Source organism: Oryx dammah, unplaced genomic scaffold (assembly GCF_014754425.2).
Source record: "Oryx dammah isolate SB20612 unplaced genomic scaffold, SCBI_Odam_1.1 HiC_scaffold_5, whole genome shotgun sequence".
In the NCBI taxonomy this organism is placed as follows: Eukaryota; Metazoa; Chordata; class Mammalia; order Artiodactyla; family Bovidae; genus Oryx; species Oryx dammah.
Genome location: NW_024070189.1, coordinates 56,456,269 through 56,470,979, shown reverse-complemented (window position 1 = coordinate 56,470,979; position 14,711 = coordinate 56,456,269). Strand labels below are relative to the sequence as shown.

General features: G+C 40.6%; 1 protein-coding gene, 1 long non-coding RNA gene and 1 other non-coding gene across 6 annotated transcripts in view; 1 reads left to right on the top strand and 2 right to left on the bottom strand.

Annotated features, from left to right (window-relative positions):
• Positions 1 to 14,711, bottom strand: part of FGF1 (fibroblast growth factor 1) — a 117,970-nt gene that overhangs the window by 32,781 nt on the left and 70,478 nt on the right. The window lies entirely within an intron of this gene.
• Positions 1 to 14,711, top strand: part of LOC120863517 — an 81,755-nt gene that overhangs the window by 36,359 nt on the left and 30,685 nt on the right. The window lies entirely within an intron of this gene.
• LOC120864936 lies at positions 11,573 to 11,695 on the bottom strand. The gene has a single exon (XR_005721277.1). It is a non-coding gene; the product is annotated as a small nucleolar RNA SNORA36 family (small nucleolar RNA).

The following is a 14,711-nucleotide window of genomic DNA, read 5'->3' as shown; positions in this document are numbered from 1 at the left end:
GCAGTGGCCACAGGACTGGAAAAGGTCAGTTTTCATTCCAATCCCAAAGAAAGGCAATGCCAAAGAATGCTCAAACTACCGCACAATTGCACTCATCTCACATGCTAGTAAAGTAATGCTCAAAATTCTCCAAGCCAAGCTTCAGCAATATGTGAACCGTGAACTTCCTGATGTTCAAGCTGGATTTAGAAAAGGCAAAGGAACCAGAGATCAAATTGCCAACATCCATTGGATCATGGAAAAAGCAAGAGAGTTCCAGAAAAACATCTATTTCTGCTTTATTGACTATGCCAAAGCCTTTGACTGTGTGGATCACAAGAAACTGTGGGAGATTCTTCAAGAGATGGGAATACCAGACCACCTGACTTGCCTCTTGAGAAATCTGTATACAGGTCAGGAAGCAACAGTTAGAACTGGACATGGAACAACAGACTGGTTCCAAATCGGGAACGGAGTACATCCAGGCTATATATTGTCACCCTGCTTATTTAACTTATATGCAGAGTACATCATGAGAAACGCTGGACTGGAAGAAACACAATCTGGAAATAAGATTGCTGGGAGAAATATCAATCACCTCAGATATGCATATGATACCACCCTTATGGCAGAAAGTGAAGAGGAACTAAAAAGCCTCTTGATGAAAGTGAAAGAGGAGAGTGAAAAAGTTGGCCTAAAGCTCAACATTCAGAAAACGAAGATCATGGCATCTGGTCCCATCACTTCATGGGAAATAGATGGGGAAACAGTGGAAACAGTGTCAGACTTTATTTTTGGGGGCTCCAAAATCATTGCAGATGATGACTGCAGCCATGAAATTAAAAGACGTTTACTCCTTGGAAGGAAAGTTATGACCAACCTAGATAGCATATTCAAAAGCAGAGACATTACTTTGCCGACTAAGGTCCTTCTAGTCAAGGCTATGGTTTTTCCTGTGGTCATGTATGGATGTGAGAGTTGGACTGTGAAGAAGGCTGAGCACTGAAGAATTGATGCTTTTGAACTGTGGTGTTGGAGAAGACTCTTGAGAGTCCCTTGGACTGCAAGGAGATCCAACTAGTCCATTCTGAAGGAGATCAGCCCTGGGATTTCTTTGGAAGGAATGATGCTTTAGGTGTAGAGTTAGGTTATTTATTTGACTTTTTTCTTGTTTCTTGAGGTATGCCTGTATTGCTATGAACCTTCCTCTTAGCACTGTTTTTACAGTGTCCCACGGGTTTTGAGTTGTTGTGTTTTCATTTTCATTCATTTCTATGCATATTTCTTTATTTCTTTTTTGATTTCTGTGATTTGTTGGTTATTCAGCAGTGTGTTGTTTAGCCTCCATATGTTGAAATTTTTAATAGTTTTTAAAGCTGAAACTCCAGTACTTTGGCCACCTCATGCGAAGAGTTGACTCATTGGAAAAGACTGAGGGACTGGGGGAGGAGAAGAAGGGGACGACAGAGGATGAGATGTCTGGATGGCATCACTGACTCGATGGACGTGAGTCTGAGTGAACTCCGGGAGTTGGTGATGGACAGGGAGGCCTGTCATGCTGCGATTCATGGGGTCGCAAAGAGTCGGACACGACTGTGTGACTGAACTGAACTGAAGTGATACCTATGGATAGATCAACTAAACAGAAAATTAACAAGGAACCACAAACTTTAAATGATACAATAGACCAGTTAGACCTTGTTGATATCTATAGCACATTTCACCCCAACACAATGAATTTCACCTTTTTCTCAAGCGCACATGGAACCTTCTCCAGGATAGATTACATCCTGGGCCATAAATATAGCCTTGGTAAATTCAAAAAAATTGAAATCATTCCAAGCATCTTTTCCGACTGCAATGCAGTAAGATTAGATGCCAATTACAGGAGAAAAACTATAAAAAATTTCAACATATGGAGGCTGAACAACACGCTACTGAATAACCAACAAATCACAGAAATCAAAAAAGAAATAAATATGCATAGAAATGAATGAAAATGAAAACACAACAACTCAAAACCCGTGGGACACTAAAAACAGTGCTAAGGGGAAGGTTCATAGCAATACAGGCATACCTCAAGAAAGAAGAAAAAAGTCAAATAAATAACCTAACTCTACACCTAAAGCAACTAGAAAAGGAAGAAATGGAGAACCCCAGGGTTAGTAGAAGGAAAGAAATCTTAAAAATTAGGGCAAAAATAAATGCAAAAGAAACAAAAGAGACCTTAGCAAAAATCAACAAAGCCAGAAGCTGATTCTTTGAGAGGATGACTAAAATTGACAAACCATTAGCCAGACTCATCAAGAAGCAAGGGGAGAAAAATCAAATCAATAAAGTTAGAAATGAAAATGGAGAGATCACAACAGATAACACAGAAATACAGAAGATCATAAGAGACTACTATAAGCAATTATATGCCAATAAAATGGACAACGTGGAAGAAATGGACAAATTCTTAGAAAGTACAACTTTCCCAAACTGAACCAGGAAGAAATAGAAAATCTTAACAGATCTATCACAAACACAGAAATTGAAAGTGTAATCAGAAATCTTCCAGCAAACAAAAGCCCAGGTCCAGAAGGCTTCAGAGCTGAATTCTACCAAAAATTTAGAGAAGAGTTAACAACTATCCTACTCAAACTCTTCCAGAAAATTGCAGAGGAAGGTAAACTTCCAAACTCATTTATGAGGCCACCATCACCCTAATACCAAAACCTGACAAAGATGCCACAAAGAAAGAAAACTGCAGGCCAGTATCACTGATGAACATAGATGCAAAAATCCTTAGCAAAATTCTAGCAATCAGAATCCAACAACACACTAAAAGGTCATACATCATGACCAAGTGGGCTTTATCCCAGGGATGCAAGGATTCTTCAATATCCACAAATCAATCAATGTAATACACCACATTAACAAATTGAAAAATAAAAGCCATATGATTATCTCAATAGATGCAGAGAAAGCCTTTGACAAAATTCAACATCCATTTATGATAAAAACCCTCCAGAAAGCAGGAATAGAAGGAACATACCTCAACATAATAAAAGCTATATATGACAAACCCACAGCAAACATTATCCTCAATGGTGAAACATTGAAAGCATTTCCCCTAAAGTCAGGAACAAGACAAGGGTGCTCACTCTCACCACTACTATTCAACATGGTTTTGGAAGTTTTGGCCACAGCAATCAGAGCAGAAAGAAATAAAAGGAATCCAAATTGGAAAAGAAGAAGTAAAACTCTCACTGTTTGCAGATGACATGATTCTCTACATAGAAAACCCTAAAGATTCCACCAGAAAATTACTAGAGCTAATCAATGAATATAGTAAAGTTGCAGGATGTAAAATCAACACACAGAAATCCCTTGCATTCCTATACACTAATAATGCAAAAATAGAGAAATTAAGGAAACAATTCCATTTACCATTGCAACGAAAAGAATAAAATACTTAGGAATATATCTACCTAAAGAAACAAAAGACCTATATGTAGAAAACTATAAAACACTGGTGAAAGAAATCAAAGAGAACACTAATAGATGGAGAAATATACCGTGTTCGTGTATTGGAAGAATCAATATAGTGAAAATGAGTATACTACCCAAAGCAATATATAGATTCAATGCAATCCCTATCAAGCTACCAACGGTATTTTTCACAGAGCTAGAACAAATAATTTCACAATTTGTATGGAAATACAAAAAAAACTCAAATAGCCAAAGCAATCTTGAGAAAGAAGAATGGAACTGGAGGAATCAACCTGCCTGACTTCAGGCTCTACTACAAAGCCAGTCATCAAGACAGTATGGGACTGGCACAAAGACAGAAATATAGATCAGTGGAACAAAATAGAAAGCCCAGAGATAAATCCACACACCTATGGACACCTTATCTTTGACAAAGGAGGCAAGAACATGCAGTGGAGAAGAGACAATCTCTTTAACAAGTGGTGCTGGGAAAACTGGTCAACCACTTGTAAAAGAATGAAACTAGAACACTTTCTAACATTATACACAAAAATAAACTCAAAATGGATTAAACATCTACACATAAGACCAGAACCTATAAAACTCCTAGAGGAGACATAGGCAAAACACTCTCTGACATAAATCACAGCAGGATCCTCTATGGCCCACCTTCCAGAATATTGGAAATAAAGGCAAATATAAACAAATGGGACCTAATTAAAATTAAAAGCTTTTGCACAACAAAGGAAACTATAAGCAAGGTGAAAAGACAGCCTTCAGAATGGGAGAAAATAATAGCAAATGAAGCAACTGACAAAGAATTAATCTCAAAAATATACAAACAACTCTTGCAGCTCAATTCCAGAAAAATAAACGACCCAATCAAAAAATGGGCCAAAGAACTAAACAGACATTTCTCCAAAGAAGACATACAGCTGTAACAAACACATGAAAAGATGCTCAGCATCACTCATTATCAGAGAAATGCAAATCAAAACCACAATGAGGTACCATTTCATGCCAGTCAGAATGGCTGCTATCCAAAAGTCTACAAGCAATAAATGCTGGAGAGGGTGTAGAGAAAAGGGAACCCTCTTACACTGTTGGTGGGAATGCACACTAGTACAGCCACTATGGAGAATAGTGTGGAGATTCCTTAAAAAAAAAAAACAAAAAAAAAAACTGGAACTAGAACTGCCATACGACCCAGCAATCCCACTGCTGGGCATACACATCGAGGAAACCAGAATTGAAAGAGACACATGTACCCCAGTGTTCATCACAGCACTGTTTATAATAGCCAGGACATGGAAGCAACCTAGATATCCATCAGCAGACAAATGGATAAGAAAGCTGTGGTACATATACACAATGGAGTATTACTCAGCCATTAAAAAGAATACATGTGAATTAGTTCTAATGAGGTGGATGAAACTGGAGCCTATTATATGAGTGAAGTAAGCCAGAAAGAAAAACACCGATACAGTATACTAACACATACATATGGAATTTAGAAAGATGGTAATGCTAACCCTGTATGCAAGATGGCAAAAGAGACACAGGTATATAGAACAGTCTTTTGGACTCTGTGGGAAAGGGCAAGGGTGGGATGATTTGGGAGAATGGCATTGAAACGTGTATTATCATATGTGAAGCAAATCACCAGTCCAAGTTCAATGCATGATACGGGATGCTCGGGGCTGGTGCACTGGGATGACCCAGAGGGATGGTATGGGGAGGGATGTGGGAGGGGGGTTCAGGATGAGGAACACATATACACCCATGATGGATTCATGTCAGTATATTGCAAAACCAATACAACATTGTAAAGTAATTAGCCTCCAGTTAAAATTTAAACATTTATATTATAAAATAATTTTTTCAGCTGGTATAGAAATAGAGTTTTTCTCCCCTCTAATATTTGGCAGAAATTAGCTAAGCCCTTCCTCCCTCATCATTCAAGCCTTAAACACAGTGGAAAAGATGGAGGAGGCACAGGTAAGCCATGGTTATGTGAGAGAGAATCCAGGTCACTGTTTCAGACTCAGTTCTCAGCTCACTGACAGTTATTTAAGGAATGTTCATGAGGCTTGCTGTTTCTAGGACTCATTTGTGTTCAGTGTGGCCCTGGGCTAGGTCAGAAGGGAAGACATGGTTCTAAGAATCAAAGGAAGACAAACACTGATGTTTATTCTTTTTTAATTTTGTTTTTAATTTCTGTCACTGCTTAAGCAATGCAGAATACCCATGAAGGAGGATGTTTTGCAAAGTGTATTAAGCCATTGAAGGTAAGTGCATAGGCATCTGTTAAGGTGATAATTGGGTATGTGTCCTCAAATTCAGTATATGTAAAATAGATCTCACCTTTTGCCTCAAAAGTACCCCATGTCCTTTCATCTCTTTGAATGGTGTGACTCAAAAGCCTGAACTCTTCCTTAGAGATACTCATTTACCTTAGATTTTGACAAGTCAAATATACATGTTAAAAGAAATAGAATGTATTCATTCCAACAAGCAACTGACAGGTATAAGGGAAAAGAAATGAATAAAACTGTACTTATCCAAAAGAATGTAGAAAAAGAGAAAACTAATAGAAACTTTAAAAAACACTGCTCATAATTAAGTGGCAGAAATAAATTCAAATATATTTATAATCACAATAAATGTAAATGGGCTAAATTTGCTAGTTATTGGATTTTTTAAAAAAATCCATCTACACTGATTACAAGAGATGCATTAAAAGCATGAGGACACAGAAAGGTTAAAAGAAAAAGGATGAAAAATAGACACCAAAAGTTAACAAAAATTTAAGTTAGTATAGCAGTATTAATATATTAATAATATAAAATAGGTTTATGGCAAAAGGAATGATCAGGGATAAAAGGGATCACTGCATAATGGTAACTGGGTCAGTTCAAGAGAGAGATGTAAAACTTCTAAGCCTGTGTATACTTAATGCTGCTGCTGCTGCTAAGTCGCTTCAGTCATGTCTGACTTTGTGCGACCCCATAGATGGCAGCCCACCAGGCTCCCCCGTCCCTGGGATTCTCTAGGCAAGAACACTGGAGTGGGTTGCCATTTCCTTCTCCAGTGCATGAAGGTGAAAAGAGAAAGTGAAGTCGCTCAGTCATGTCTGACTCTTAGCGACCCCATGGATTGCAGCCTACCAGGCTCCTCCGTCCATGGGATTTTCCAGGCAAGAGTACTGGAGTGGAGTGCCATATACTTAATGATGTAGCCTCAAAAATGAAAATGGACAGATATATGAAGAGAAGTTGTTGACCAGTTCACAATGATGGTGAGAGATTTTACCACATTTTTATCATAAATAATAGAGCAAATAGAGAAAAAATACTACAGATGTGGAAGATCAAAATACAAAATTAACATGCTTAATTGAAGGAACCATATGAGAACACTATACCCAACAATTAGTGAACACCATTTTTCTCATGGACACACAGAGCATTTACAAAAATTGACCATGTTCAAGGTCATAAAGTAAGACTCAACACAAATAGAATTTTGTTGAGACTATTCTTTGGTTAGAGTAGAAATCACTGCCACCCATCCCACGTGTGACAAAGCCCTTTCAACTGTGCCTCTTCAATGTCTGCTAGCCTCACCCTCCCTCTTGCATTTTCACTGTGCTCCTGAGAGCAAATGTAACACCTTCTCTCACCTGGGCTACTGAGACGGGCAGCAGTGGCCTCTCTTTTCCAGCACTGCTCTCTTCCAGTCCACTTTCTACCTTGCTGCCAGTGACCCTTCTAACTTATGAAAAGGAGCATTTCTCTCCTATTGAAGACCTTAGACTGTTCTCTGCTGCCGTCAGGATAAAACCCAAACCTATGACCTATAGCGTTTCCTCATCTGGTCCCCACCTGACCTTGTCACAGTCAGCCACGTTCTCTCTCTCTCTCCCTTCTTCCACCCTTCCACTGTGGCCTGGCTAAGTCATACTCATCTTTCAGAAATTCATCTCAGATATTTCCTCCTGCAGAAAGCCTGCTTGGACATGTCCCCAGCCCTAACCTCCCCACTTTTCCTCCATTCCACAGCCACCAGTTTAGATTAGTTGATTCCGTAATGCTCCCATGGCAGCATTCCATTTATTCTGTCATAGCACTAGGTGTAATTGCTGTACATATTCCCTACTTAAACCATTCATTATTTTCCAGTTGCTCTGAGATAAAGAGTACGGCCAGAACAAGGACAGCAGGGTTCTGTGAGGACCAGCCCTGGCCTCTACCCCTACTGATGCCCCTTCATGTTCTCTTTCTAAGCTTCTACTTTCTTGAAAACATGGATTCCCACCCACCTTAAGACCTTTACCTACGCTATTCCCTCTCTGTGGAGCACCATTCTCCTCCTCCCCTCTACCTTACTCACCTGGTTAACTCCAATTTTTTTTTTTTTTCCCCAGTCTTAGTTCAATTCTCATTTCCTCAAACCTTGCCTGACTTCCATTAACTGGATTAGGTTCCTCTAGTTCTCCCAGGACCATTTAACATTTCTTCAGAGCTCTTATTTCAGTTTTTAATTATACCTTCATTCTTATGATTATTTAATTACTGTCTCTTTGTGACTGAGCTGTTAGCTCCATGATAGTACACACCAATCTGTCTTGCTCACCATGGTAGCCTAGTACGTGGCAAAATGCCTGTTACTGAAAGGGCATTTGATAAATATTTGTTGAAAGAGTGAATGAATATAATTTGACTATGTTTGCTTGACCGTCTCCTACATTAGTCTCCAAGGCCCTGGAACAGAAACTGTGCTTTTTCTTTCTAGACACAGAACTTAGCAAATGGCTGGACATAATCAGTGTTATATGCATTTCTGTTGGTTGAATACCAGGTCAGTCCCTTCTTGGGAGCCTCTCATGCAAACATTATCAGGCGACCTAATTAGAAGGTGGTGTCCTAAAGGTGTTTACAGAGTAGCTAAGCCAAGAGCCTACATGTATTTTAATTTGGTTCAGATTAGGTCTGGAATATCCTATACTATGTTAAAAGCAGGCCAAAACCTGGTTCTCATCTTGTAGAAGATACTTACTACTTTGAAGGAAATGTTAAGGAAATTGAAGATCTTAAAGGAAGGGATCAGACCCTTTGGTCTCAAGTCTGACCTCTTTATCTCACCTAGAGAAAGTTGGTAGGGTCTAGAAAAAAGTTCCAGGTGTTGTTATTTCTGCCAGGGAGTGTCAGATTGGCAGGAACCCACTTCATACCCTCTGGTGAGGAGAGGGAGACAAGTGTGTTCTTCTCCCCTATTTCCTATTCTCCTCTTGGTGTGTACCAGGTCTGCACCAGGACTGAGAAAGGAATGGAGCCATGACTCCCTGGTCTGGGCTATCACTTCTGCGTGGTCCTCCTCAGCCAGATCTGTTCCGTGAGCTGAAATCTCATCTTCCAAAGTTAGCAGTAAACTGTGGACATGGCCATGGGTGGACTTGACAGCGGCATGTAGGAGATGACTCCTACAAGTTTGTGAAAGCCAATTGATTAATTCATGAGTTTTGCTAGCCGGTTGTTGAACCATTAGTAACTTGTAGATTGGCCCCAGGGAGAGTATTTACACCACAGAAATTGGCAGATGCTGTAAGAAAAGACTTTCTCTCTCTCTCTTCTTCCTTCCTCTCTCTCTCCCCCTGCCTTCCTTCCTTCCTTTTTTTCCCTCTGACTGTCAAACTCAGGTTGGAGTTCTGGCTGGACACTCACTAGTGTGTGTCTTTTTTTTTTTTAACTCCTCATCTCCAGAATGGGGCCCCCATAGTAGCAGCTATTTCATGTAGTTCTGTAAGCTATAAATAATAATACATCGAAAGCACTGAGCCCAGCACTTGAAAACTTATAAGCATTCAGTGTATGTTAGCTTGATTACCAGCCTCCATGTATCTTATTGTTTGGTTTTGCCAGTTATCTGTGCTATTAAAATTGAACAAAGTTGATTTTTAATGTTTACTGATATTTTAGCAATATTTAAAAATATTTTTTAAGTGATAGGGTAGAAATTTTTCATGTCACTGACATGCAGTGATGCTCTTTTCTCATTTGGTTAGGTGTTGATTATGATGTACTGTGGGTTTGTGTGTGTTATTGTCCAGGATGATAGAAAATCTATATTTCAGTTGTCTTCATCTCCAATACTCTTTAATTTAGTATTCTTCTAATCCTTAAGAATCCCAAAATCATTGAGGATAAACTATCCCCTGGCTTCCAGAATCAGATATTACATGAGGGAGATCAAAATGTCATTTTTTTTTAAGATAACTTCTACTCTGCACCTGTCAAGGGGAGGATGCTGCAGATGTTCTGAAAATTTGCAAAAGAAGGAAAAATAAAATAAAACTTTAAAAGGCCTGAAATCCCTAATCCATAATTCTGAAATTCAGTTCAGTTCAGTTCAGTTGCTCAGTCATGTCCGACTCTTTGAGACCCCATGAATTGCAGCACGCCAGGCCTCCCTGTCCATCACCAACTCCTGGAGTTTACCCAAACTCATGTCCATTGAGTCGGTGATGCCATCCAGCCATCTTATCCTCTGTTGTCCCCTTCTCCTCCTGCCCCCAATCCCTCCCAGCATCAGGATCTTTTCCAATGAGTCAACTCTTCACATGAGGTGGCCAAAGTATTGGAGTTTCAGCTTCAGCATCAGTCCTTCCAATGAACACCCAGGACTGATCTCCTTTAGATGGACTGGTTTGATCTCCTTGCAGTCCAAGGGACTCTCAAGAGTCTTCTCCAACACCAAAAGACTCTGAAAACCAGAAGGCCTTTCATAATTCAAATGTGGCAAAACCTGACACAAACTGTCCTGAGACTTTTTAAAGTTGTTTTTTTTTTTAATTCCATTTTGTGTTGATATTTATATAATCTGGTGCAGAGTTACTAACATGCTTGATTTTAGGCTACTATGCCAGACACCTCTGGAATTGTTCCATCATATACAATATACACACCATACTACCTTTCTAAAATCTTCCAAATTCTGGATTTTGAAACGTATCTAAGTGTTTTCGGAACAGGAGTTCTGGACCTGTAGTAGAAATCATAATGTCTGCCTTTAAGGTATTCACAGTCTGGCCATACCAGACATATGAAGTCATGAAGTTATGCTTCAGATAAGAGGGACATAGATGCTTAGACCAAGTGTAGCCAGCAGGAAGTGGGGACTGTTCATCTAATTGGGCTGTGTCACCCAATGGCTTAGTCCCAGCCTTAGGTCTTACACCCCTCAATGAAGAGTAGAAAATATGAGTAGACACGTACATTCCAAAGAATCTCCTCCAATATCCTTCATTCCTTCCCTTGATTCCCAAATTTAATTATCTGCAGTCTGGCTTAACCATTCCCAAAACACTTCCCCCTTAGAGCATCGTTTGTTTAGACATCAGGAATTCTTTTAAATGCTTAGAGAAAACGGCCTCTGTTCAAGAGGAAAAACAGTGCTCCCTGGCGCAGCTGTGTGCTCTGTGGGCCCCAGGTCTGTCTGGGCTTAATGGTGCACCCCAGGCCAGAGCATCCAGCAGGCACTCAGCCGTTCTGAAGACCTGCACACATCTTCAATGGAAACATCCTTCCTGCAGACTGACACTTTAAAGCCCCAGGGCCTCGAGCCAAATGCAAAGTGATTCTGCAGGGGCTCTAGCAAGTTTCCACCCATCCTCTAGCCTCCTCTTACTGATGTGTCTCCACAAATCTTTTGAATCTGTTGTGCAAATTAACAGTCTCCAGGACCAGCCCAGCAAGGACATTCCTTTCTTGAAATCAACAGGCCTTCCAGCTCATAGAAAGAGAGTCTGTTTGCTGAGGTTTTTTTTTTTTTTTTTTTTCCTTTTCTCCTGACCTAGAAAATTTGGCTTCTGCAAACTCAGTCTTTTGAAGTATGTGTTTGTTATCTCTTTGGAAATGCTGAGGCCTTGCCCTACCATATGTTTCCCAATAGCCTACCCTGGACATACCCATAAATAATAAAATACGCCCATAAATAATAAAATAGTGACCTTTTCTCGAATATTTACTATGTACCAGGTACTGACTTAAATGCTTTGTCTATATTGTATTAATTAATCTTGAAGAAATTTTGTTAGGCAGGCATTGCTTTTATTTCTTTGTTTTTATGGTTAGGAGGTAAATGAATAGAGAAATATTTTCTAGCCATCAGCTATCCTAGCCAGTTTGGTGTCCCTGAGTTTAATTAACAGAACAGAGATGCTGCCCTGAACTGAATTCAAGGCATTCCTTGTTTGTCCCCTATTTTGCTTCTGAAGACCCTGAGACTCAGCTTAAGTAATTTGTCTTAAGGTCACACAGCTGCTGCTGCTGCTGCTAAGTCGCTTCAGTCGTGTCCAACTCTGTGCGACCCCATAGACAGCAGCCCACCAGGTTCCCCCGTCCCTGGGATTCTCCAGGCGAGAACACTGGAGTGGGTTGCCATTTCCTTCTCCAATGCATGAAAGTGAAAAGTGAAAGTGAAGTCACTCAGCTGCATAAATGTGAAAACTGAGAGCTGAAGAAAGACTTTTCTGACTCGAGAGTCCATGATTTGAATTGCCAAAGAAACATGAGGAAGATAATAAAATGCCTGCTGGATTAAGTGATCCTTAGCTTTTTGGCTGGTTTCACCCCACCAGCTTCCATAGCTTGCAAAGGGCCCTGGCCTGTGTTCTGCTGAAGGTACTTTTTTCCTTGAATGAAGTCTTTGACGGGTTCTCCTTTGACACATGACTATCGTCTTCCCCAGCGGTATAGTGGCCCCCACCAGCACTTTCCTTATTGTCACTGTGACGCTTGCCCCAAATAACCCAACAATGGCTAAATCTTTCTTGGCTTTTGTCACTGCAGAGTCATTTGCCTTTACTTTTAAAGGGCTGGGGTGAGGTCTGAGGTCACTGGGCAGACTGAAAGATCTTCCTTCCTACTGTGTTGAAAAGGCCATGAAAAAGGGAGGTTCTCATAGACATGGCTTTTATTTTCTGTTGGGTCTTTAACTACTTGCATGACCTGGCGAGTCATTTAATTTTTCTGATCCTTATTGGTAAAAGGAAGCTGTTAAGAGGACTGATCCTATTGTGGTGCCATGAGGACAGGAGAGAGTGAAGCCTGGGAAGGGCCTTACATGTAGTGAGTGAGTGCCTTGAAAATGGAAGATATTATGATTGTTGTTAGTAAGAGCGTATGTTTTATCCTATGTGTTGATTATTTACTTTTTTTTACAACATTTAGGGTTTCACAAAGCATTTTACATGAGTAAACTATCATCTTGGAGTGTCAGTTACATAGACTGTACGTTAGATACTTAATAATCATTTCATATTTGCTCTTCCTGCTGTTATGTCGAATGGATGAAGGCCTCTCCTTTTTATCTGGCCAAGAGACCTCAGCTGCAGAGAGGCTGAGTGAGTGACTTATCAAAGCAAACCTATGACTTAGCCAAGACTAACACCCTCAGTCTTGAGACATCAGTTTATCTTGCTGCCTCCCCTCTGTGGGGCAACCTTGTTTCCAAGGGCCCCATGTTCACTTGAAACATTAAAAAATCAAAAAGACAAAACTCACATTTCTTCCAGACAGTGATTTCCAAATGTCTCTGGAAGAAGAGTTAGCAGTCCTGGCAGGCGGTTTTGTGTTGCAAGGTGCTTGGATACGAAAGAGGAATGTAAACCCCATGGAACTCGTTTCACATGTCAGAGTCTATTCTGGATCTTGAAAGTGGGCCACAGAGGCCCCAACTCTGCCCCAAGAGCTACATTCCTGCGGAGGCGTCCAGCAGGAAGCGGGCGGGGAGCAGAGCCCAGGATTCACAGAGGGACCCAGTGGATGTCACAGCCAAAGGGCAGGAAGAAAAGAATCCCCTACCCCAGCACTAGCCTTCCAGAGCCTGGTCCCTGCCAAGCTTGCCTCAAGGCAGTGTGAAATTTGTTTTCTTTTGTATTATTTCTTTTTAAGGACTTTGGCTATTTTTATACGTTCCTTTCACTTGCCTACTCTCTTTGATCCCACATGAAAAGTCCAAAAGGGACCAATGTCCAATTTGCACTGTTTGCCCTGTTTCAGCACGTCTGATGGCTCTTTGGCCCTGTGACACCATCACTGGTGTTGCCCACACAGGTCTACACATAGCTCAGCTATTGGTGGGAACTGGGGGTACTTTATGGGAAGGGGATGGAGCAAGAGAAAATCACCACCAAAAGCCCCGGGAAATGGCTGGTGTTTGATAAAGCTTGGAAGTAAGTTGAAATTTATGTCCAAGAAACTCAACTAAGAGATAACTCTGCCCCTCATAGCTAGTGTCTCCAGGAACATGCACATTGCAACCAAGACACCATTTATCAGGAAAATCACAATGATAGCCCAGGACCAACAACCAGGGCAGTACACTCAGATGTTAAACATGGCCTCATGAGAGTTGTCTTTAGGTCTGGCAGGTAGCTGGAAGCATGCTTTGCTCTCATACTTCCCACTCCACATGGTTTCTGTCCTTGTTTATTTCTTTTTTCTAACTGACTTTTCAAAGTCAATAATATCCTCTACCATCCATTGTTCCCCTCTGATGTTTTAGAGATCAAAGCGCCATTACATTGGGTGGAGTGGTTTGAAAAATGGGGCACTTCTATGTTACTGGCCTTTGAAGGCAGATTAAGCAACAAGAAGTAAGGGGAAATGTCAGAGAGCCTTCTTACTACTCTGGGCTGCCATCTTTTTGCACATAATTCCTCTTGACTTTCAAGGAGCCTACCTTCCTTGGCTCCTTAACATTGTCAGGTTCAGGGGACTCCTCGGGAATTTGATAAATCTAGACACTTAGGTGGGACCATGAGGTGGGGCAGTCAGAAGGCTGAACGTTTCCTAACATTTTCATGATATTGTATTCCTAAACCCTTGATGGTATGCATAACTTTTCTGTGGATTTGTTCATACAGAAGATAGATAAATAAATGGATGTTGCTTTTCATAACTGGCCTGCACTGGATCAAATCGTTAGGTTGTCAAGTTTCACATTCTGTAAGGAGCTTGGTTGGTTAGATTTGCAAAAATTCTTCTTAACAGCATCTTCAACTGCATGACAATTGGGCGCCTCCCTGAGTCTACTTATGTTGGGCCCACCCTGTCTAGGGGCGATCCTATCACTTCCCTATCCTCTTATCTCAGACCCAAACATTTATGATAATTTATGATTTTATTTATGTATTTGCTTACTTGTTACTGTCTCACTCCAACACCACATACACACACACACACACACACACACAC